Below are 21,153 nucleotides of genomic sequence, written 5' to 3'. Positions count from 1 at the left end.
TGCTTCGTTCCGCCGCAGAAGTGCCGCTGTTGAAAATGGAACTAGATAAATTTTCTGCAGCCTCAGGTTCTCGTATTAACCCCCGTAAAAGCAAACTCCTGAATTTGCGGGGCTTTGAACGTGTGGTTATTCCGTGGGTTATGGCTGTTGAACACCATACACATTTAGGTATCTATCTTGAACGGTGTCCTCTTCGTATGGCTGCAAAAAATTGGCAAGTGGCCATTTCCAAGCTTCAAGGTGTTTTATTCGAACACTCATGGCGTTCGATACCGCTACTGCAAAAAAAGCGTGTATTAGACACTTATGTTTTATGTAAAGTATATTACGTTGCTCAGTTGTTTCCGCTTCCCCGAATGCAGGGTGCAAAAATGGTCCAGCTTATTAACAGATATATTTGGCGGGGGCACATTTTTAAATTACGTTGTGATGTTTTTACGAAGCCGCGTCTTGAGGGCGGCTTGTCGTTCACCGATGTCCGTGTCAAGGCTGCTGCCCTTTATGTTAAGCGAACCCTCCATCTTTTATTTTCTGAGTCCCCGACTGTTACTTCGCGATTACTCCATGTCGTTCGTCCTGAGAGCTTGTCACCGCCTATTAACGTAGGGTCTCTAAATGCGAAGCTACGACATGTTCGGGACTTCTACATTGAGATTAGTTACCTGGATCTCCACTTACAACGTCGTCCTGTTTTTACTACGCGAACACTGCTTGCCAAATGGCACAGGTCGTTTTCTTCCAACCCGATTGTTTTGCAGTATCCCCGTTTTAATTGGCGTAACATATGGACGAATATTAGCTTACCCGTTCATTCAGCAACTGTTGCCTCCCTATGGTATAAGGTGGTTAATCAGCTGATTCCTACGAACGTACGACTTCATCGTATAGGTTTATGTGTCTCTCCGCTTTGTCAAACGTGTGGTTGTGTTGATACGCTCCCACACCGATTTACCTGCGCTGACCGTCTTCGCATGTGGTACTGGCTGCGCCGACAATTGGCGTTACTCACCAGGAGTTCGGAATCGGCATTTACAACTGATATCCTCTGCTGGCCGGACACGGTTTTTTATCCCCGGACAAAGAACAACACCATTATGTGGCTTCTTGGCCGTTACATTTTTGCAGTGGTTGATGGTGATGGTCTTTCCGATTTTATTTCGTTTATTGGTTACATGCTTCATGAGTACTGGACGCAAAAATCTTTCCCACATCTTAAGAGGGACTTTGCGAATATGCTTAGTATTGTTTTCGAAAAGCAGGGGATTGGTTAAGTTTCCACTTCTATTGATAATTACTGCGCCAGATGCATTAATGGCACCGGTATAGGGGCATACTGATCTCACTTCATGATACGGAAGACATTCTCGCTAGTTCTTAGTTCTTTTACCTTCCTGCCAAGCTTTTACCTGTTTGGATAGACGACGCATCATGACCCCCGTGTCCACATATAAGTATCATAAGACTCTGAACCAAGGACAATTACTACGTCTTGGTGCGACTGTGCTTCAGTGCAGGGAGGAGGAGACGTCATGGCCAGGCCTCGGGATTCGACCCCTGCCCAACACGCCTCCACCGAGCTGCAAGGAGACAAAAAAAAAGATAAAAAAAAAGTGGTTAAGGCGTTAAAAAAAATGGATAAGGCAAAAAAAAAAAAAATGGATAAGGCATCGGTCTCCTAAACCGGGGATTGTGGGTTCGAGTATAAAAAAAAAAAAAAAAAAAAGTGGTTAAGGCGTCTGACTTGAAATCAGATTCCCTCTGGGAGCGTAGGTTCGAGTCCTGCCGACTGCGAAAATTTTCTCGCTCTCAGAAGAAGGACGTTCAGCTGCATCCTAGCGGTTGCGTCTCCACTAAACACGTGGATCGCCAGCAATGTGCAGGGTGCAGCGCTACAGTCGCGCCCAGAAGCCACAGCTCATCTCCTCGTCTCACAGCCGTCCACCAGGTGTCAGTGCAAGTGTCACCTCTCTGGGCAGTGCAGATGTGTCCATTTTAGCTTGCAGACGATGACGTGTAGCAATTTATGAGCTAGCGCAAGTCAAATGTTTTACCGTGTGTATCTGCTAGATGCTGCCTCTCACACGCTGGAGAGGCTCACTGCTTCTTGTGTCTCGTTCTTTGCACACGAGTTGCACGTGGCATCGATATAGCACAGGTTTTCTAGCGTCAGCGAAGTCAATATTACATGAATCGAGTCGAAGTGTTTGCTTGTTACGATGATGGAAGCAGAAGAAATGTGTGTGGTACTTCACTGCATCTGCTGCTCGCCTTTCAGCGTCCCTGTGTCTTATCAGATGAAGATGACTGTGAAATTGGCGACGGGGCAGAGGTCAACGAAGACGTGCAAAACAGAGACGTTCAACGTCAGCCGAAATAGCTCAGTTGGGAGAGCGTTAGACTGAAGATCTAAAGGTCCCTGGTTCGATCCCGGGTTTCGGCATGCATTCGTTTTGAAGCTGACGCCAATGGAATTGCTCTGAGTTTGTGATAATGTAACTACCGCCGAGAACAAAAATGACTCCCTCCTGTAGCTGTTCTGGTTGTCCAGTGCATGCCATAAGAGGAACACAGTAGGCAAATGCCTGGGAAGCAAGAAAATAAAAAAAAAGTCCTACCTATTGCGTTCCCTTTTTTGTGTCAGGACGTGAAGAACGTCTCCAACGGAACCGTGAAATGAGCGAAAACGTGGGAAACATTGCATTCGAAATGCTTGTGAATTTTCCAGTTGCCCAGTGAGTGTCGACAGAACACGTAAATCCTCTGCTCCAACGTATGAGACGTAACGATTGCTGCAATTTGTTCTTGCGTCATGTGTCAGCATTCTTCGATAGTCTGTTACGAGCTTAGCACGATAAGTTTGTAGACAGCATCCAGGCGACGTTTTATTAGTTACAGCTCCATGCAGCGAGTGCACAACAGTAAAGGACATGAGTCAATGTGCAGTTGTGTATCGTGGAAGGTTTACAAACGTCTTGTGAGCCCGGATAGCTCAGTCGGTAGAGCATTAGGCTTTTAACCTAAGGGTCCAGGGTTCAAGTCCCTGTCCGGGCGGAAATTTTAATACTTTGGTAGTGATTCGTCTAGTAGAGGTGGAAACACTACGGAAAAGAATGCAACTACGCCGTTTCCTGACACCACAGTGCTTTAAACGGTAGCAGTTGCATGTGTCGGCAGAACTCGCGCTACCGGCAGTCGTGGCCGAGTGGTTAAGGCGTCTGACTCGAAATCAGATTCCCTCTGGGAGCGTAGGTTCGAGTCCTACCGGCTGCGTGCGATTTTGCGTAAAGAGCAGCAAATATTTTCACACACGTGAACGCGGATGCAAACCAATGACGCCACTCTCAACAAGACGAAAATTTAAGAATACTGAGTTTCGCAACGGCCGCTGCTTCCTGTGGCTACCGGTTCACCTCGCACTGACGCTGGGACTGCAGAAAGCCGTCGCAGGCCCACGAGTGCGCTCCCGTCATTTTCTCGCGCCGACGCCGAGTTTGTGAGTACACAGATGTGCTTGGAAGTGTTGGACAGAGCGAACATTCATTTCTTTTTAAGAATCGAAATTCAGTCATTCGAGTGCGGCAAAAGCAATGGTGCAGCGTTTCTTTTGTTAAGATCTCGCAGCTACTTGCAAGTATGTCCACCGCTTAAGACGACAGAAAAGCAGCGTCAGCGGTGCGTCAGTGGGAAGTCGGTGAAGTCGCCATTGGAGCCATAAGCCAGTAATTACGACATGTGAATCACTCGCACACCACGCAGCTGTACGGTAGCTCAGTCGGTAGAGCGTTAGGTTTTCAACCAAAGGGTGTTGGGTTGAAGCCCCTGTCTGGGCGAAAATTAATACACTTTCGTAACGGCTAATGTGCTGGCAATGGAAACACTAGAGAAAAGAGTGAGGCCACGCCGCTTTCTGCCATCGGATTGCTTCTAAAGATGTCACTTTCACTTGTCGGAAGTCGATATTGCCACAGGCAGTCGTGGCCGAGTGGTTAATGGCAGCTGATGGTCGCCGGCTTACCTTACAGAATCAAATAACCCATGAACTTACCTGCTACTATGAGACCTTATATGCTGTGGCTGATTCTGATCCGGTTGATAATGACGAGATTTTAACTGCTATCCCATCAGTTTTAACAGAGGACCATAATACGGAATTTTTAGCTCCTTTTACTGCAGACGAAATTTCAGCTTTTATTGCTTGTTCACCATCTCACAAATCTCCTGGTCCGGATGGCCTTCCTAAGGAGTTTTTTGTTCGCTTTTGGCCTATTATAGGGCCTGTTTTTACGGATATAGTAAATGAAATTTTGAATGGTGGCTCAATTCCAGCCGATTTCAAGAGAGGTACGGTTGTCCTGATACCGAAAGCTGCTGGTTTGAAGACAGCTAGTGACTTTCGTCCTTTAACCCTTTTAAATTTTGATTATAAGACGGCTGCTAGGGCTGTTAATGCACGTCTATCCCTCTTGCTTACACCTGTGATAACTCCTTGTCAAAGCTGCTTTCCGGGGCGCTCCATCTTGACGCCTCTGGCGGGGTATCGTGATATTGTGTCGATTGTCGCTGTCACCAATATTTCCTGTGCGCTTTTATTTGTTGATTTTAGTAAGGCTTTTGATCGTGTGTCCCATTCGTTTTTAGAGCTTCTGCTGCGCCGACTCGGTTTTAATGAAAAGGCGCTGCTGGTACTTAAGAATATGACGACTGGCATTTCTGCTAAGATTGACATTAATGGCCAGCTGACGAAGGTCATTGATATTAAACGTGGCGTCCCGCAAGGTAGCCCTTTATCCATGACCCTTTATGCTCTCTCCCTTCAACCACTCCTCACACGTCTCAACTCGACACTTCGTGGTCTTACGATCTCTGGGGTTACCCAGACAGCAACAGCTTATGCTGATGATTTGGTTGTTTTGCTTCGTTCCGCCGCAGAAGTGCCGCTGTTGAAAATGGAACTAGATAAATTTTCTGCAGCCTCAGGTTCTCGTATTAACCCCCGTAAAAGCAAACTCCTGAATTTGCGGGGCTTTGAACGTGTGGTTATTCCGTGGGTTATGGCTGTTGAACACCATACACATTTAGGTATCTATCTTGAACGGTGTCCTCTTCGTATGGCTGCAAAAAATTGGCAAGTGGCCATTTCCAAGCTTCAAGGTGTTTTATTCGAACACTCATGGCGTTCGATACCGCTACTGCAAAAAAAGCGTGTATTAGACACTTATGTTTTATGTAAAGTATATTACGTTGCTCAGTTGTTTCCGCTTCCCCGAATGCAGGGTGCAAAAATGGTCCAGCTTATTAACAGATATATTTGGCGGGGGCACATTTTTAAATTACGTTGTGATGTTTTTACGAAGCCGCGTCTTGAGGGCGGCTTGTCGTTCACCGATGTCCGTGTCAAGGCTGCTGCCCTTTATGTTAAGCGAACCCTCCATCTTTTATTTTCTGAGTCCCCGACTGTTACTTCGCGATTACTCCATGTCGTTCGTCCTGAGAGCTTGTCACCGCCTATTAACGTAGGGTCTCTAAATGCGAAGCTACGACATGTTCGGGACTTCTACATTGAGATTAGTTACCTGGATCTCCACTTACAACGTCGTCCTGTTTTTACTACGCGAACACTGCTTGCCAAATGGCACAGGTCGTTTTCTTCCAACCCGATTGTTTTGCAGTATCCCCGTTTTAATTGGCGTAACATATGGACGAATATTAGCTTACCCGTTCATTCAGCAACTGTTGCCTCCCTATGGTATAAGGTGGTTAATCAGCTGATTCCTACGAACGTACGACTTCATCGTATAGGTTTATGTGTCTCTCCGCTTTGTCAAACGTGTGGTTGTGTTGATACGCTCCCACACCGATTTACCTGCGCTGACCGTCTTCGCATGTGGTACTGGCTGCGCCGACAATTGGCGTTACTCACCAGGAGTTCGGAATCGGCATTTACAACTGATATCCTCTGCTGGCCGGACACGGTTTTTTATCCCCGGACAAAGAACAACACCATTATGTGGCTTCTTGGCCGTTACATTTTTGCAGTGGTTGATGGTGATGGTCTTTCCGATTTTATTTCGTTTATTGGTTACATGCTTCATGAGTACTGGACGCAAAAATCTTTCCCACATCTTAAGAGGGACTTTGCGAATATGCTTAGTATTGTTTTCGAAAAGCAGGGGATTGGTTAAGTTTCCACTTCTATTGATAATTACTGCGCCAGATGCATTAATGGCACCGGTATAGGGGCATACTGATCTCACTTCATGATACGGAAGACATTCTCGCTAGTTCTTAGTTCTTTTACCTTCCTGCCAAGCTTTTACCTGTTTGGATAGACGACGCATCATGACCCCCGTGTCCACATATAAGTATCATAAGACTCTGAACCAAGGACAATTACTACGTCTTGGTGCGACTGTGCTTCAGTGCAGGGAGGAGGAGACGTCATGGCCAGGCCTCGGGATTCGACCCCTGCCCAACACGCCTCCACCGAGCTGCAAGGAGACAAAAAAAAAGATAAAAAAAAGTGGTTAAGGCGTTAAAAAAAATGGATAAGGCAAAAAAAAAAATGGATAAGGCATCGGTCTCCTAAACCGGGGATTGTGGGTTCGAGTATAAAAAAAAAAAAAAAAAAAAGTGGTTAAGGCGTCTGACTTGAAATCAGATTCCCTCTGGGAGCGTAGGTTCGAGTCCTGCCGACTGCGAAAATTTTCTCGCTCTCAGAAGAAGGACGTTCAGCTGCATCCTAGCGGTTGCGTCTCCACTAAACACGTGGATCGCCAGCAATGTGCAGGGTGCAGCGCTACAGTCGCGCCCAGAAGCCACAGCTCATCTCCTCGTCTCACAGCCGTCCACCAGGTGTCAGTGCAAGTGTCACCTCTCTGGGCAGTGCAGATGTGTCCATTTTAGCTTGCAGACGATGACGTGTAGCAATTTATGAGCTAGCGCAAGTCAAATGTTTTACCGTGTGTATCTGCTAGATGCTGCCTCTCACACGCTGGAGAGGCTCACTGCTTCTTGTGTCTCGTTCTTTGCACACGAGTTGCACGTGGCATCGATATAGCACAGGTTTTCTAGCGTCAGCGAAGTCAATATTACATGAATCGAGTCGAAGTGTTTGCTTGTTACGATGATGGAAGCAGAAGAAATGTGTGTGGTACTTCACTGCATCTGCTGCTCGCCTTTCAGCGTCCCTGTGTCTTATCAGATGAAGATGACTGTGAAATTGGCGACGGGGCAGAGGTCAACGAAGACGTGCAAAACAGAGACGTTCAACGTCAGCCGAAATAGCTCAGTTGGGAGAGCGTTAGACTGAAGATCTAAAGGTCCCTGGTTCGATCCCGGGTTTCGGCATGCATTCGTTTTGAAGCTGACGCCAATGGAATTGCTCTGAGTTTGTGATAATGTAACTACCGCCGAGAACAAAAATGACTCCCTCCTGTAGCTGTTCTGGTTGTCCAGTGCATGCCATAAGAGGAACACAGTAGGCAAATGCCTGGGAAGCAAGAAAATAAAAAAAAAGTCCTACCTATTGCGTTCCCTTTTTTGTGTCAGGACGTGAAGAACGTCTCCAACGGAACCGTGAAATGAGCGAAAACGTGGGAAACATTGCATTCGAAATGCTTGTGAATTTTCCAGTTGCCCAGTGAGTGTCGACAGAACACGTAAATCCTCTGCTCCAACGTATGAGACGTAACGATTGCTGCAATTTGTTCTTGCGTCATGTGTCAGCATTCTTCGATAGTCTGTTACGAGCTTAGCACGATAAGTTTGTAGACAGCATCCAGGCGACGTTTTATTAGTTACAGCTCCATGCAGCGAGTGCACAACAGTAAAGGACATGAGTCAATGTGCAGTTGTGTATCGTGGAAGGTTTACAAACGTCTTGTGAGCCCGGATAGCTCAGTCGGTAGAGCATTAGGCTTTTAACCTAAGGGTCCAGGGTTCAAGTCCCTGTCCGGGCGGAAATTTTAATACTTTGGTAGTGATTCGTCTAGTAGAGGTGGAAACACTACGGAAAAGAATGCAACTACGCCGTTTCCTGACACCACAGTGCTTTAAACGGTAGCAGTTGCATGTGTCGGCAGAACTCGCGCTACCGGCAGTCGTGGCCGAGTGGTTAAGGCGTCTGACTCGAAATCAGATTCCCTCTGGGAGCGTAGGTTCGAGTCCTACCGGCTGCGTGCGATTTTGCGTAAAGAGCAGCAAATATTTTCACACACGTGAACGCGGATGCAAACCAATGACGCCACTCTCAACAAGACGAAAATTTAAGAATACTGAGTTTCGCAACGGCCGCTGCTTCCTGTGGCTACCGGTTCACCTCGCACTGACGCTGGGACTGCAGAAAGCCGTCGCAGGCCCACGAGTGCGCTCCCGTCATTTTCTCGCGCCGACGCCGAGTTTGTGAGTACACAGATGTGCTTGGAAGTGTTGGACAGAGCGAACATTCATTTCTTTTTAAGAATCGAAATTCAGTCATTCGAGTGCGGCAAAAGCAATGGTGCAGCGTTTCTTTTGTTAAGATCTCGCAGCTACTTGCAAGTATGTCCACCGCTTAAGACGACAGAAAAGCAGCGTCAGCGGTGCGTCAGTGGGAAGTCGGTGAAGTCGCCATTGGAGCCATGAGCCAGTAATTACGACATGTGAATCACTCGCACACCACGCAGCTGTACGGTAGCTCAGTCGGTAGAGCGTTAGGTTTTCAACCAAAGGGTGTTGGGTTGAAGCCCCTGTCTGGGCGAAAATTAATACACTTTCGTAACGGCTAATGTGCTGGCAATGGAAACACTAGAGAAAAGAGTGAGGCCACGCCGCTTTCTGCCATCGGATTGCTTCTAAAGATGTCACTTTCACTTGTCGGAAGTCGATATTGCCACAGGCAGTCGTGGCCGAGTGGTTAATGGCAGCTGATGGTCGCCGGCTTACCTTACAGAATCAAATAACCCATGAACTTACCTGCTACTATGAGACCTTATATGCTGTGGCTGATTCTGATCCGGTTGATAATGACGAGATTTTAACTGCTATCCCATCAGTTTTAACAGAGGACCATAATACGGAATTTTTAGCTCCTTTTACTGCAGACGAAATTTCAGCTTTTATTGCTTGTTCACCATCTCACAAATCTCCTGGTCCGGATGGCCTTCCTAAGGAGTTTTTTGTTCGCTTTTGGCCTATTATAGGGCCTGTTTTTACGGATATAGTAAATGAAATTTTGAATGGTGGCTCAATTCCAGCCGATTTCAAGAGAGGTACGGTTGTCCTGATACCGAAAGCTGCTGGTTTGAAGACAGCTAGTGACTTTCGTCCTTTAACCCTTTTAAATTTTGATTATAAGACGGCTGCTAGGGCTGTTAATGCACGTCTATCCCTCTTGCTTACACCTGTGATAACTCCTTGTCAAAGCTGCTTTCCGGGGCGCTCCATCTTGACGCCTCTGGCGGGGTATCGTGATATTGTGTCGATTGTCGCTGTCACCAATATTTCCTGTGCGCTTTTATTTGTTGATTTTAGTAAGGCTTTTGATCGTGTGTCCCATTCGTTTTTAGAGCTTCTGCTGCGCCGACTCGGTTTTAATGAAAAGGCGCTGCTGGTACTTAAGAATATGACGACTGGCATTTCTGCTAAGATTGACATTAATGGCCAGCTGACGAAGGTCATTGATATTAAACGTGGCGTCCCGCAAGGTAGCCCTTTATCCATGACCCTTTATGCTCTCTCCCTTCAACCACTCCTCACACGTCTCAACTCGACACTTCGTGGTCTTACGATCTCTGGGGTTACCCAGACAGCAACAGCTTATGCTGATGATTTGGTTGTTTTGCTTCGTTCCGCCGCAGAAGTGCCGCTGTTGAAAATGGAACTAGATAAATTTTCTGCAGCCTCAGGTTCTCGTATTAACCCCCGTAAAAGCAAACTCCTGAATTTGCGGGGCTTTGAACGTGTGGTTATTCCGTGGGTTATGGCTGTTGAACACCATACACATTTAGGTATCTATCTTGAACGGTGTCCTCTTCGTATGGCTGCAAAAAATTGGCAAGTGGCCATTTCCAAGCTTCAAGGTGTTTTATTCGAACACTCATGGCGTTCGATACCGCTACTGCAAAAAAAGCGTGTATTAGACACTTATGTTTTATGTAAAGTATATTACGTTGCTCAGTTGTTTCCGCTTCCCCGAATGCAGGGTGCAAAAATGGTCCAGCTTATTAACAGATATATTTGGCGGGGGCACATTTTTAAATTACGTTGTGATGTTTTTACGAAGCCGCGTCTTGAGGGCGGCTTGTCGTTCACCGATGTCCGTGTCAAGGCTGCTGCCCTTTATGTTAAGCGAACCCTCCATCTTTTATTTTCTGAGTCCCCGACTGTTACTTCGCGATTACTCCATGTCGTTCGTCCTGAGAGCTTGTCACCGCCTATTAACGTAGGGTCTCTAAATGCGAAGCTATGACATGTTCGGGACTTCTACATTGAGATTAGTTACCTGGATCTCCACTTACAACGTCGTCCTGTTTTTACTACGCGAACACTGCTTGCCAAATGGCACAGGTCGTTTTCTTCCAACCCGATTGTTTTGCAGTATCCCCGTTTTAATTGGCGTAACATATGGACGAATATTAGCTTACCCGTTCATTCAGCAACTGTTGCCTCCCTATGGTATAAGGTGGTTAATCAGCTGATTCCTACGAACGTACGACTTCATCGTATAGGTTTATGTGTCTCTCCGCTTTGTCAAACGTGTGGTTGTGTTGATACGCTCCCACACCGATTTACCTGCGCTGACCGTCTTCGCATGTGGTACTGGCTGCGCCGACAATTGGCGTTACTCACCAGGAGTTCGGAATCGGCATTTACAACTGATATCCTCTGCTGGCCGGACACGGTTTTTTATCCCCGGACAAAGAACAACACCATTATGTGGCTTCTTGGCCGTTACATTTTTGCAGTGGTTGATGGTGATGGTCTTTCCGATTTTATTTCGTTTATTGGTTACATGCTTCATGAGTACTGGACGCAAAAATCTTTCCCACATCTTAAGAGGGACTTTGCGAATATGCTTAGTATTGTTTTCGAAAAGCAGGGGATTGGTTAAGTTTCCACTTCTATTGATAATTACTGCGCCAGATGCATTAATGGCACCGGTATAGGGGCATACTGATCTCACTTCATGATACGGAAGACATTCTCGCTAGTTCTTAGTTCTTTTACCTTCCTGCCAAGCTTTTACCTGTTTGGATAGACGACGCATCATGACCCCCGTGTCCACATATAAGTATCATAAGACTCTGAACCAAGGACAATTACTACGTCTTGGTGCGACTGTGCTTCAGTGCAGGGAGGAGGAGACGTCATGGCCAGGCCTCGGGATTCGACCCCTGCCCAACACGCCTCCACCGAGCTGCAAGGAGACAAAAAAAAAGATAAAAAAAAGTGGTTAAGGCGTTAAAAAAAATGGATAAGGCAAAAAAAAAATGGATAAGGCATCGGTCTCCTAAACCGGGGATTGTGGGTTCGAGTATAAAAAAAAAAAAAAAAAAAAAAAGTGGTTAAGGCGTCTGACTTGAAATCAGATTCCCTCTGGGAGCGTAGGTTCGAGTCCTGCCGACTGCGAAAATTTTCTCGCTCTCAGAAGAAGGACGTTCAGCTGCATCCTAGCGGTTGCGTCTCCACTAAACACGTGGATCGCCAGCAATGTGCAGGGTGCAGCGCTACAGTCGCGCCCAGAAGCCACAGCTCATCTCCTCGTCTCACAGCCGTCCACCAGGTGTCAGTGCAAGTGTCACCTCTCTGGGCAGTGCAGATGTGTCCATTTTAGCTTGCAGACGATGACGTGTAGCAATTTATGAGCTAGCGCAAGTCAAATGTTTTACCGTGTGTATCTGCTAGATGCTGCCTCTCACACGCTGGAGAGGCTCACTGCTTCTTGTGTCTCGTTCTTTGCACACGAGTTGCACGTGGCATCGATATAGCACAGGTTTTCTAGCGTCAGCGAAGTCAATATTACATGAATCGAGTCGAAGTGTTTGCTTGTTACGATGATGGAAGCAGAAGAAATGTGTGTGGTACTTCACTGCATCTGCTGCTCGCCTTTCAGCGTCCCTGTGTCTTATCAGATGAAGATGACTGTGAAATTGGCGACGGGGCAGAGGTCAACGAAGACGTGCAAAACAGAGACGTTCAACGTCAGCCGAAATAGCTCAGTTGGGAGAGCGTTAGACTGAAGATCTAAAGGTCCCTGGTTCGATCCCGGGTTTCGGCATGCATTCGTTTTGAAGCTGACGCCAATGGAATTGCTCTGAGTTTGTGATAATGTAACTACCGCCGAGAACAAAAATGACTCCCTCCTGTAGCTGTTCTGGTTGTCCAGTGCATGCCATAAGAGGAACACAGTAGGCAAATGCCTGGGAAGCAAGAAAATAAAAAAAAAGTCCTACCTATTGCGTTCCCTTTTTTGTGTCAGGACGTGAAGAACGTCTCCAACGGAACCGTGAAATGAGCGAAAACGTGGGAAACATTGCATTCGAAATGCTTGTGAATTTTCCAGTTGCCCAGTGAGTGTCGACAGAACACGTAAATCCTCTGCTCCAACGTATGAGACGTAACGATTGCTGCAATTTGTTCTTGCGTCATGTGTCAGCATTCTTCGATAGTCTGTTACGAGCTTAGCACGATAAGTTTGTAGACAGCATCCAGGCGACGTTTTATTAGTTACAGCTCCATGCAGCGAGTGCACAACAGTAAAGGACATGAGTCAATGTGCAGTTGTGTATCGTGGAAGGTTTACAAACGTCTTGTGAGCCCGGATAGCTCAGTCGGTAGAGCATTAGGCTTTTAACCTAAGGGTCCAGGGTTCAAGTCCCTGTCCGGGCGGAAATTTTAATACTTTGGTAGTGATTCGTCTAGTAGAGGTGGAAACACTACGGAAAAGAATGCAACTACGCCGTTTCCTGACACCACAGTGCTTTAAACGGTAGCAGTTGCATGTGTCGGCAGAACTCGCGCTACCGGCAGTCGTGGCCGAGTGGTTAAGGCGTCTGACTCGAAATCAGATTCCCTCTGGGAGCGTAGGTTCGAGTCCTACCGGCTGCGTGCGATTTTGCGTAAAGAGCAGCAAATATTTTCACACACGTGAACGCGGATGCAAACCAATGACGCCACTCTCAACAAGACGAAAATTTAAGAATACTGAGTTTCGCAACGGCCGCTGCTTCCTGTGGCTACCGGTTCACCTCGCACTGACGCTGGGACTGCAGAAAGCCGTCGCAGGCCCACGAGTGCGCTCCCGTCATTTTCTCGCGCCGACGCCGAGTTTGTGAGTACACAGATGTGCTTGGAAGTGTTGGACAGAGCGAACATTCATTTCTTTTTAAGAATCGTAATTCAGTCATTCGAGTGCGGCAAAAGCAATGGTGCAGCGTTTCTTTTGTTAAGATCTCGCAGCTACTTGCAAGTATGTCCACCGCTTAAGACGACAGAAAAGCAGCGTCAGCGGTGCGTCAGTGGGAAGTCGGTGAAGTCGCCATTGGAGCCATAAGCCAGTAATTACGACATGTGAATCACTCGCACACCACGCAGCTGTACGGTAGCTCAGTCGGTAGAGCGTTAGGTTTTCAACCAAAGGGTGTTGGGTTGAAGCCCCTGTCTGGGCGAAAATTAATACACTTTCGTAACGGCTAATGTGCTGGCAATGGAAACACTAGAGAAAAGAGTGAGGCCACGCCGCTTTCTGCCATCGGATTGCTTCTAAAGATGTCACTTTCACTTGTCGGAAGTCGATATTGCCACAGGCAGTCGTGGCCGAGTGGTTAATGGCAGCTGATGGTCGCCGGCTTACCTTACAGAATCAAATAACCCATGAACTTACCTGCTACTATGAGACCTTATATGCTGTGGCTGATTCTGATCCGGTTGATAATGACGAGATTTTAACTGCTATCCCATCAGTTTTAACAGAGGACCATAATACGGAATTTTTAGCTCCTTTTACTGCAGACGAAATTTCAGCTTTTATTGCTTGTTCACCATCTCACAAATCTCCTGGTCCGGATGGCCTTCCTAAGGAGTTTTTTGTTCGCTTTTGGCCTATTATAGGGCCTGTTTTTACGGATATAGTAAATGAAATTTTGAATGGTGGCTCAATTCCAGCCGATTTCAAGAGAGGTACGGTTGTCCTGATACCGAAAGCTGCTGGTTTGAAGACAGCTAGTGACTTTCGTCCTTTAACCCTTTTAAATTTTGATTATAAGACGGCTGCTAGGGCTGTTAATGCACGTCTATCCCTCTTGCTTACACCTGTGATAACTCCTTGTCAAAGCTGCTTTCCGGGGCGCTCCATCTTGACGCCTCTGGCGGGGTATCGTGATATTGTGTCGATTGTCGCTGTCACCAATATTTCCTGTGCGCTTTTATTTGTTGATTTTAGTAAGGCTTTTGATCGTGTGTCCCATTCGTTTTTAGAGCTTCTGCTGCGCCGACTCGGTTTTAATGAAAAGGCGCTGCTGGTACTTAAGAATATGACGACTGGCATTTCTGCTAAGATTGACATTAATGGCCAGCTGACGAAGGTCATTGATATTAAACGTGGCGTCCCGCAAGGTAGCCCTTTATCCATGACCCTTTATGCTCTCTCCCTTCAACCACTCCTCACACGTCTCAACTCGACACTTCGTGGTCTTACGATCTCTGGGGTTACCCAGACAGCAACAGCTTATGCTGATGATTTGGTTGTTTTGCTTCGTTCCGCCGCAGAAGTGCCGCTGTTGAAAATGGAACTAGATAAATTTTCTGCAGCCTCAGGTTCTCGTATTAACCCCCGTAAAAGCAAACTCCTGAATTTGCGGGGCTTTGAACGTGTGGTTATTCCGTGGGTTATGGCTGTTGAACACCATACACATTTAGGTATCTATCTTGAACGGTGTCCTCTTCGTATGGCTGCAAAAAATTGGCAAGTGGCCATTTCCAAGCTTCAAGGTGTTTTATTCGAACACTCATGGCGTTCGATACCGCTACTGCAAAAAAAGCGTGTATTAGACACTTATGTTTTATGTAAAGTATATTACGTTGCTCAGTTGTTTCCGCTTCCCCGAATGCAGGGTGCAAAAATGGTCCAGCTTATTAACAGATATATTTGGCGGGGGCACATTTTTAAATTACGTTGTGATGTTTTTACGAAGCCGCGTCTTGAGGGCGGCTTGTCGTTCACCGATGTCCGTGTCAAGGCTGCTGCCCTTTATGTTAAGCGAACCCTCCATCTTTTATTTTCTGAGTCCCCGACTGTTACTTCGCGATTACTCCATGTCGTTCGTCCTGAGAGCTTGTCACCGCCTATTAACGTAGGGTCTCTAAATGCGAAGCTACGACATGTTCGGGACTTCTACATTGAGATTAGTTACCTGGATCTCCACTTACAACGTCGTCCTGTTTTTACTACGCGAACACTGCTTGCCAAATGGCACAGGTCGTTTTCTTCCAACCCGATTGTTTTGCAGTATCCCCGTTTTAATTGGCGTAACATATGGACGAATATTAGCTTACCCGTTCATTCAGCAACTGTTGCCTCCCTATGGTATAAGGTGGTTAATCAGCTGATTCCTACGAACGTACGACTTCATCGTATAGGTTTATGTGTCTCTCCGCTTTGTCAAACGTGTGGTTGTGTTGATACGCTCCCACACCGATTTACCTGCGCTGACCGTCTTCGCATGTGGTACTGGCTGCGCCGACAATTGGCGTTACTCACCAGGAGTTCGGAATCGGCATTTACAACTGATATCCTCTGCTGGCCGGACACGGTTTTTTATCCCCGGACAAAGAACAACACCATTATGTGGCTTCTTGGCCGTTACATTTTTGCAGTGGTTGATGGTGATGGTCTTTCCGATTTTATTTCGTTTATTGGTTACATGCTTCATGAGTACTGGACGCAAAAATCTTTCCCACATCTTAAGAGGGACTTTGCGAATATGCTTAGTATTGTTTTCGAAAAGCAGGGGATTGGTTAAGTTTCCACTTCTATTGATAATTACTGCGCCAGATGCATTAATGGCACCGGTATAGGGGCATACTGATCTCACTTCATGATACGGAAGACATTCTCGCTAGTTCTTAGTTCTTTTACCTTCCTGCCAAGCTTTTACCTGTTTGGATAGACGACGCATCATGACCCCCGTGTCCACATATAAGTATCATAAGACTCTGAACCAAGGACAATTACTACGTCTTGGTGCGACTGTGCTTCAGTGCAGGGAGGAGGAGACGTCATGGCCAGGCCTCGGGATTCGACCCCTGCCCAACACGCCTCCACCGAGCTGCAAGGAGACAAAAAAAAAGATAAAAAAAGTGGTTAAGGCGTTAAAAAAAATGGATAAGGCAAAAAAAAAAAATGGATAAGGCATCGGTCTCCTAAACCGGGGATTGTGGGTTCGAGTATAAAAAAAAAAAAAAAAAAAGTGGTTAAGGCGTCTGACTTGAAATCAGATTCCCTCTGGGAGCGTAGGTTCGAGTCCTGCCGACTGCGAAAATTTTCTCGCTCTCAGAAGAAGGACGTTCAGCTGCATCCTAGCGGTTGCGTCTCCACTAAACACGTGGATCGCCAGCAATGTGCAGGGTGCAGCGCTACAGTCGCGCCCAGAAGCCACAGCTCATCTCCTCGTCTCACAGCCGTCCACCAGGTGTCAGTGCAAGTGTCACCTCTCTGGGCAGTGCAGATGTGTCCATTTTAGCTTGCAGACGATGACGTGTAGCAATTTATGAGCTAGCGCAAGTCAAATGTTTTACCGTGTGTATCTGCTAGATGCTGCCTCTCACACGCTGGAGAGGCTCACTGCTTCTTGTGTCTCGTTCTTTGCACACGAGTTGCACGTGGCATCGATATAGCACAGGTTTTCTAGCGTCAGCGAAGTCAATATTACATGAATCGAGTCGAAGTGTTTGCTTGTTACGATGATGGAAGCAGAAGAAATGTGTGTGGTACTTCACTGCATCTGCTGCTCGCCTTTCAGCGTCCCTGTGTCTTATCAGATGAAGATGACTGTGAAATTGGCGACGGGGCAGAGGTCAACGAAGACGTGCAAAACAGAGACGTTCAACGTCAGCCGAAATAGCTCAGTTGGGAGAGCGTTAGACTGAAGATCTAAAGGTCCCTGGTTCGATCCCGGGTTTCGGCATGCATTCGTTTTGAAGCTGACGCCAATGGAATTGCTCTGAGTTTGTGATAATGTAACTACCGCCGAGAACAAAAATGACTCCCTCCTGTAGCTGTTCTGGTTGTCCAGTGCATGCCATAAGAGGAACACAGTAGGCAAATGCCTGGGAAGCAAGAAAATAAAAAAAAAGTCCTACCTATTGCGTTCCCTTTTTTGTGTCAGGACGTGAAGAACGTCTCCAACGGAACCGTGAAATGAGCGAAAACGTGGGAAACATTGCATTCGAAATGCTTGTGAATTTTCCAGTTGCCCAGTGAGTGTCGACAGAACACGTAAATCCTCTGCTCCAACGTATGAGACGTAACGATTGCTGCAATTTGTTCTTGCGTCATGTGTCAGCATTCTTCGATAGTCTGTTACGAGCTTAGCACGATAAGTTTGTAGACAGCATCCAGGCGACGTTTTATTAGTTACAGCTCCATGCAGCGAGTGCACAACAGTAAAGGACATGAGTCAATGTGCAGTTGTGTATCGTGGAAGGTTTACAAACGTCTTGTGAGCCCGGATAGCTCAGTCGGTAGAGCATTAGGCTTTTAACCTAAGGGTCCAGGGTTCAAGTCCCTGTCCGGGCGGAAATTTTAATACTTTGGTAGTGATTCGTCTAGTAGAGGTGGAAACACTACGGAAAAGAATGCAACTACGCCGTTTCCTGACACCACAGTGCTTTAAACGGTAGCAGTTGCATGTGTCGGCAGAACTCGCGCTACCGGCAGTCGTGGCCGAGTGGTTAAGGCGTCTGACTCGAAATCAGATTCCCTCTGGGAGCGTAGGTTCGAGTCCTACCGGCTGCGTGCGATTTTGCGTAAAGAGCAGCAAATATTTTCACACACGTGAACGCGGATGCAAACCAATGACGCCACTCTCAACAAGACGAAAATTTAAGAATACTGAGTTTCGCAACGGCCGCTGCTTCCTGTGGCTACCGGTTCACCTCGCACTGACGCTGGGACTGCAGAAAGCCGTCGCAGGCCCACGAGTGCGCTCCCGTCATTTTCTCGCGCCGACGCCGAGTTTGTGAGTACACAGATGTGCTTGGAAGTGTTGGACAGAGCGAACATTCATTTCTTTTTAAGAATCGAAATTCAGTCATTCGAGTGCGGCAAAAGCAATGGTGCAGCGTTTCTTTTGTTAAGATCTCGCAGCTACTTGCAAGTATGTCCACCGCTTAAGACGACAGAAAAGCAGCGTCAGCGGTGCGTCAGTGGGAAGTCGGTGAAGTCGCCATTGGAGCCATAAGCCAGTAATTACGACATGTGAATCACTCGCACACCACGCAGCTGTACGGTAGCTCAGTCGGTAGAGCGTTAGGTTTTCAACCAAAGGGTGTTGGGTTGAAGCCCCTGTCTGGGCGAAAATTAATACACTTTCGTAACGGCTAATGTGCTGGCAATGGAAACACTAGAGAAAAGAGTGAGGCCACGCCGCTTTCTGCCATCGGATTGCTTCTAAAGATGTCACTTTCACTTGTCGGAAGTCGATATTGCCACAGGCAGTCGTGGCCGAGTGGTTAATGGCAGCTGATGGTCGCCGGCTTACCTTACAGAATCAAATAACCCATGAACTTACCTGCTACTATGAGACCTTATATGCTGTGGCTGATTCTGATCCGGTTGATAATGACGAGATTTTAACTGCTATCCCATCAGTTTTAACAGAGGACCATAATACGGAATTTTTAGCTCCTTTTACTGCAGACGAAATTTCAGCTTTTATTGCTTGTTCACCATCTCACAAATCTCCTGGTCCGGATGGCCTTCCTAAGGAGTTTTTTGTTCGCTTTTGGCCTATTATAGGGCCTGTTTTTACGGATATAGTAAATGAAATTTTGAATGGTGGCTCAATTCCAGCCGATTTCAAGAGAGGTACGGTTGTCCTGATACCGAAAGCTGCTGGTTTGAAGACAGCTAGTGACTTTCGTCCTTTAACCCTTTTAAATTTTGATTATAAGACGGCTGCTAGGGCTGTTAATGCACGTCTATCCCTCTTGCTTACACCTGTGATAACTCCTTGTCAAAGCTGCTTTCCGGGGCGCTCCATCTTGACGCCTCTGGCGGGGTATCGTGATATTGTGTCGATTGTCGCTGTCACCAATATTTCCTGTGCGCTTTTATTTGTTGATTTTAGTAAGGCTTTTGATCGTGTGTCCCATTCGTTTTTAGAGCTTCTGCTGCGCCGACTCGGTTTTAATGAAAAGGCGCTGCTGGTACTTAAGAATATGACGACTGGCATTTCTGCTAAGATTGACATTAATGGCCAGCTGACGAAGGTCATTGATATTAAACGTGGCGTCCCGCAAGGTAGCCCTTTATCCATGACCCTTTATGCTCTCTCCCTTCAACCACTCCTCACACGTCTCAACTCGACACTTCGTGGTCTTACGATCTCTGGGGTTACCCAGACAGCAACAGCTTATGCTGATGATTTGGTTGTTTTGCTTCGTTCCGCCGCAGAAGTGCCGCTGTTGAAAATGGAACTAGATAAATTTTCTGCAGCCTCAGGTTCTCGTATTAACCCCCGTAAAAGCAAACTCCTGAATTTGCGGGGCTTTGAACGTGTGGTTATTCCGTGGGTTATGGCTGTTGAACACCATACACATTTAGGTATCTATCTTGAACGGTGTCCTCTTCGTATGGCTGCAAAAAATTGGCAAGTGGCCATTTCCAAGCTTCAAGGTGTTTTATTCGAACACTCATGGCGTTCGATACCGCTACTGCAAAAAAAGCGTGTATTAGACACTTATGTTTTATGTAAAGTATATTACGTTGCTCAGTTGTTTCCGCTTCCCCGAATGCAGGGTGCAAAAATGGTCCAGCTTATTAACAGATATATTTGGCGGGGGCACATTTTTAAATTACGTTGTGATGTTTTTACGAAGCCGCGTCTTGAGGGCGGCTTGTCGTTCACCGATGTCCGTGTCAAGGCTGCTGCCCTTTATGTTAAGCGAACCCTCCATCTTTTATTTTCTGAGTCCCCGACTGTTACTTCGCGATTACTCCATGTCGTTCGTCCTGAGAGCTTGTCACCGCCTATTAACGTAGGGTCTCTAAATGCGAAGCTACGACATGTTCGGGACTTCTACATTGAGATTAGTTACCTGGATCTCCACTTACAACGTCGTCCTGTTTTTACTACGCGAACACTGCTTGCCAAATGGCACAGGTCGTTTTCTTCCAACCCGATTGTTTTGCAGTATCCCCGTTTTAATTGGCGTAACATATGGACGAATATTAGCTTACCCGTTCATTCAGCAACTGTTGCCTCCCTATGGTATAAGGTGGTTAATCAGCTGATTCCTACGAACGTACGACTTCATCGTATAGGTTTATGTGTCTCTCCGCTTTGTCAAACGTGTGGTTGTGTTGATACGCTCCCACACCGATTTACCTGCGCTGACCGTCTTCGCATGTGGTACTGGCTGCGCCGACAATTGGCGTTACTCACCAGGAGTTCGGAATCGGCATTTACAACTGATATCCTCTGCTGGCCGGACACGGTTTTTTATCCCCGGACAAAGAACAACACCATTATGTGGCTTCTTGGCCGTTACATTTTTGCAGTGGTTGATGGTGATGGTCTTTCCGATTTTATTTCGTTTATTGGTTACATGCTTCATGAGTACTGGACGCAAAAATCTTTCCCACATCTTAAGAGGGACTTTGCGAATATGCTTAGTATTGTTTTCGAAAAGCAGGGGATTGGTTAAGTTTCCACTTCTATTGATAATTACTGCGCCAGATGCATTAATGGCACCGGTATAGGGGCATACTGATCTCACTTCATGATACGGAAGACATTCTCGCTAGTTCTTAGTTCTTTTACCTTCCTGCCAAGCTTTTACCTGTTTGGATAGACGACGCATCATGACCCCCGTGTCCACATATAAGTATCATAAGACTCTGAACCAAGGACAATTACTACGTCTTGGTGCGACTGTGCTTCAGTGCAGGGAGGA

The 21,153-nt window shown here is 46.7% G+C and overlaps 12 non-coding genes across 12 annotated transcripts; all 12 read left to right on the top strand.

The window, feature by feature from the left end:
- Window positions 1–2,367: 2,367 nt before the first annotated feature.
- On the top strand, window positions 2,368–2,440 carry Trnaf-gaa (transfer RNA phenylalanine (anticodon GAA)). Its single transcript has one exon. It is a non-coding gene; the product is annotated as a tRNA-Phe (tRNA).
- Window positions 2,441–2,978: 538 nt separating this feature from the next.
- Window positions 2,979–3,051, top strand: Trnak-uuu (transfer RNA lysine (anticodon UUU)). The gene has a single exon. It is a non-coding gene; the product is annotated as a tRNA-Lys (tRNA).
- A 137-nt stretch (window positions 3,052–3,188) lies between these two features.
- On the top strand, window positions 3,189–3,270 carry Trnas-cga (transfer RNA serine (anticodon CGA)). Its single transcript has one exon. It is a non-coding gene; the product is annotated as a tRNA-Ser (tRNA).
- A 4,004-nt stretch (window positions 3,271–7,274) lies between these two features.
- Window positions 7,275–7,347, top strand: Trnaf-gaa (transfer RNA phenylalanine (anticodon GAA)). Its single transcript has one exon. It is a non-coding gene; the product is annotated as a tRNA-Phe (tRNA).
- A 538-nt stretch (window positions 7,348–7,885) lies between these two features.
- On the top strand, window positions 7,886–7,958 carry Trnak-uuu (transfer RNA lysine (anticodon UUU)). Its single transcript has one exon. It is a non-coding gene; the product is annotated as a tRNA-Lys (tRNA).
- A 137-nt stretch (window positions 7,959–8,095) lies between these two features.
- On the top strand, window positions 8,096–8,177 carry Trnas-cga (transfer RNA serine (anticodon CGA)). Its single transcript has one exon. It is a non-coding gene; the product is annotated as a tRNA-Ser (tRNA).
- A 4,006-nt stretch (window positions 8,178–12,183) lies between these two features.
- On the top strand, window positions 12,184–12,256 carry Trnaf-gaa (transfer RNA phenylalanine (anticodon GAA)). Its single transcript has one exon. It is a non-coding gene; the product is annotated as a tRNA-Phe (tRNA).
- Window positions 12,257–12,794: 538 nt separating this feature from the next.
- On the top strand, window positions 12,795–12,867 carry Trnak-uuu (transfer RNA lysine (anticodon UUU)). The gene has a single exon. It is a non-coding gene; the product is annotated as a tRNA-Lys (tRNA).
- A 137-nt stretch (window positions 12,868–13,004) lies between these two features.
- On the top strand, window positions 13,005–13,086 carry Trnas-cga (transfer RNA serine (anticodon CGA)). The gene has a single exon. It is a non-coding gene; the product is annotated as a tRNA-Ser (tRNA).
- Window positions 13,087–17,089: 4,003 nt separating this feature from the next.
- Trnaf-gaa (transfer RNA phenylalanine (anticodon GAA)) lies at window positions 17,090–17,162 on the top strand. Its single transcript has one exon. It is a non-coding gene; the product is annotated as a tRNA-Phe (tRNA).
- A 538-nt stretch (window positions 17,163–17,700) lies between these two features.
- Window positions 17,701–17,773, top strand: Trnak-uuu (transfer RNA lysine (anticodon UUU)). The gene has a single exon. It is a non-coding gene; the product is annotated as a tRNA-Lys (tRNA).
- A 137-nt stretch (window positions 17,774–17,910) lies between these two features.
- Trnas-cga (transfer RNA serine (anticodon CGA)) lies at window positions 17,911–17,992 on the top strand. The gene has a single exon. It is a non-coding gene; the product is annotated as a tRNA-Ser (tRNA).
- The last annotated feature ends 3,161 nt before the right edge of the window (window positions 17,993–21,153 follow it).

This window comes from Schistocerca nitens, unplaced genomic scaffold (assembly GCF_023898315.1).
Source record: "Schistocerca nitens isolate TAMUIC-IGC-003100 unplaced genomic scaffold, iqSchNite1.1 HiC_scaffold_385, whole genome shotgun sequence".
In the NCBI taxonomy this organism is placed as follows: domain Eukaryota; kingdom Metazoa; phylum Arthropoda; class Insecta; order Orthoptera; family Acrididae; genus Schistocerca; species Schistocerca nitens.
The sequence above is the reverse complement of the archived record's forward strand: the minus strand, read 5'-3'. Positions and strand labels throughout refer to the sequence as shown.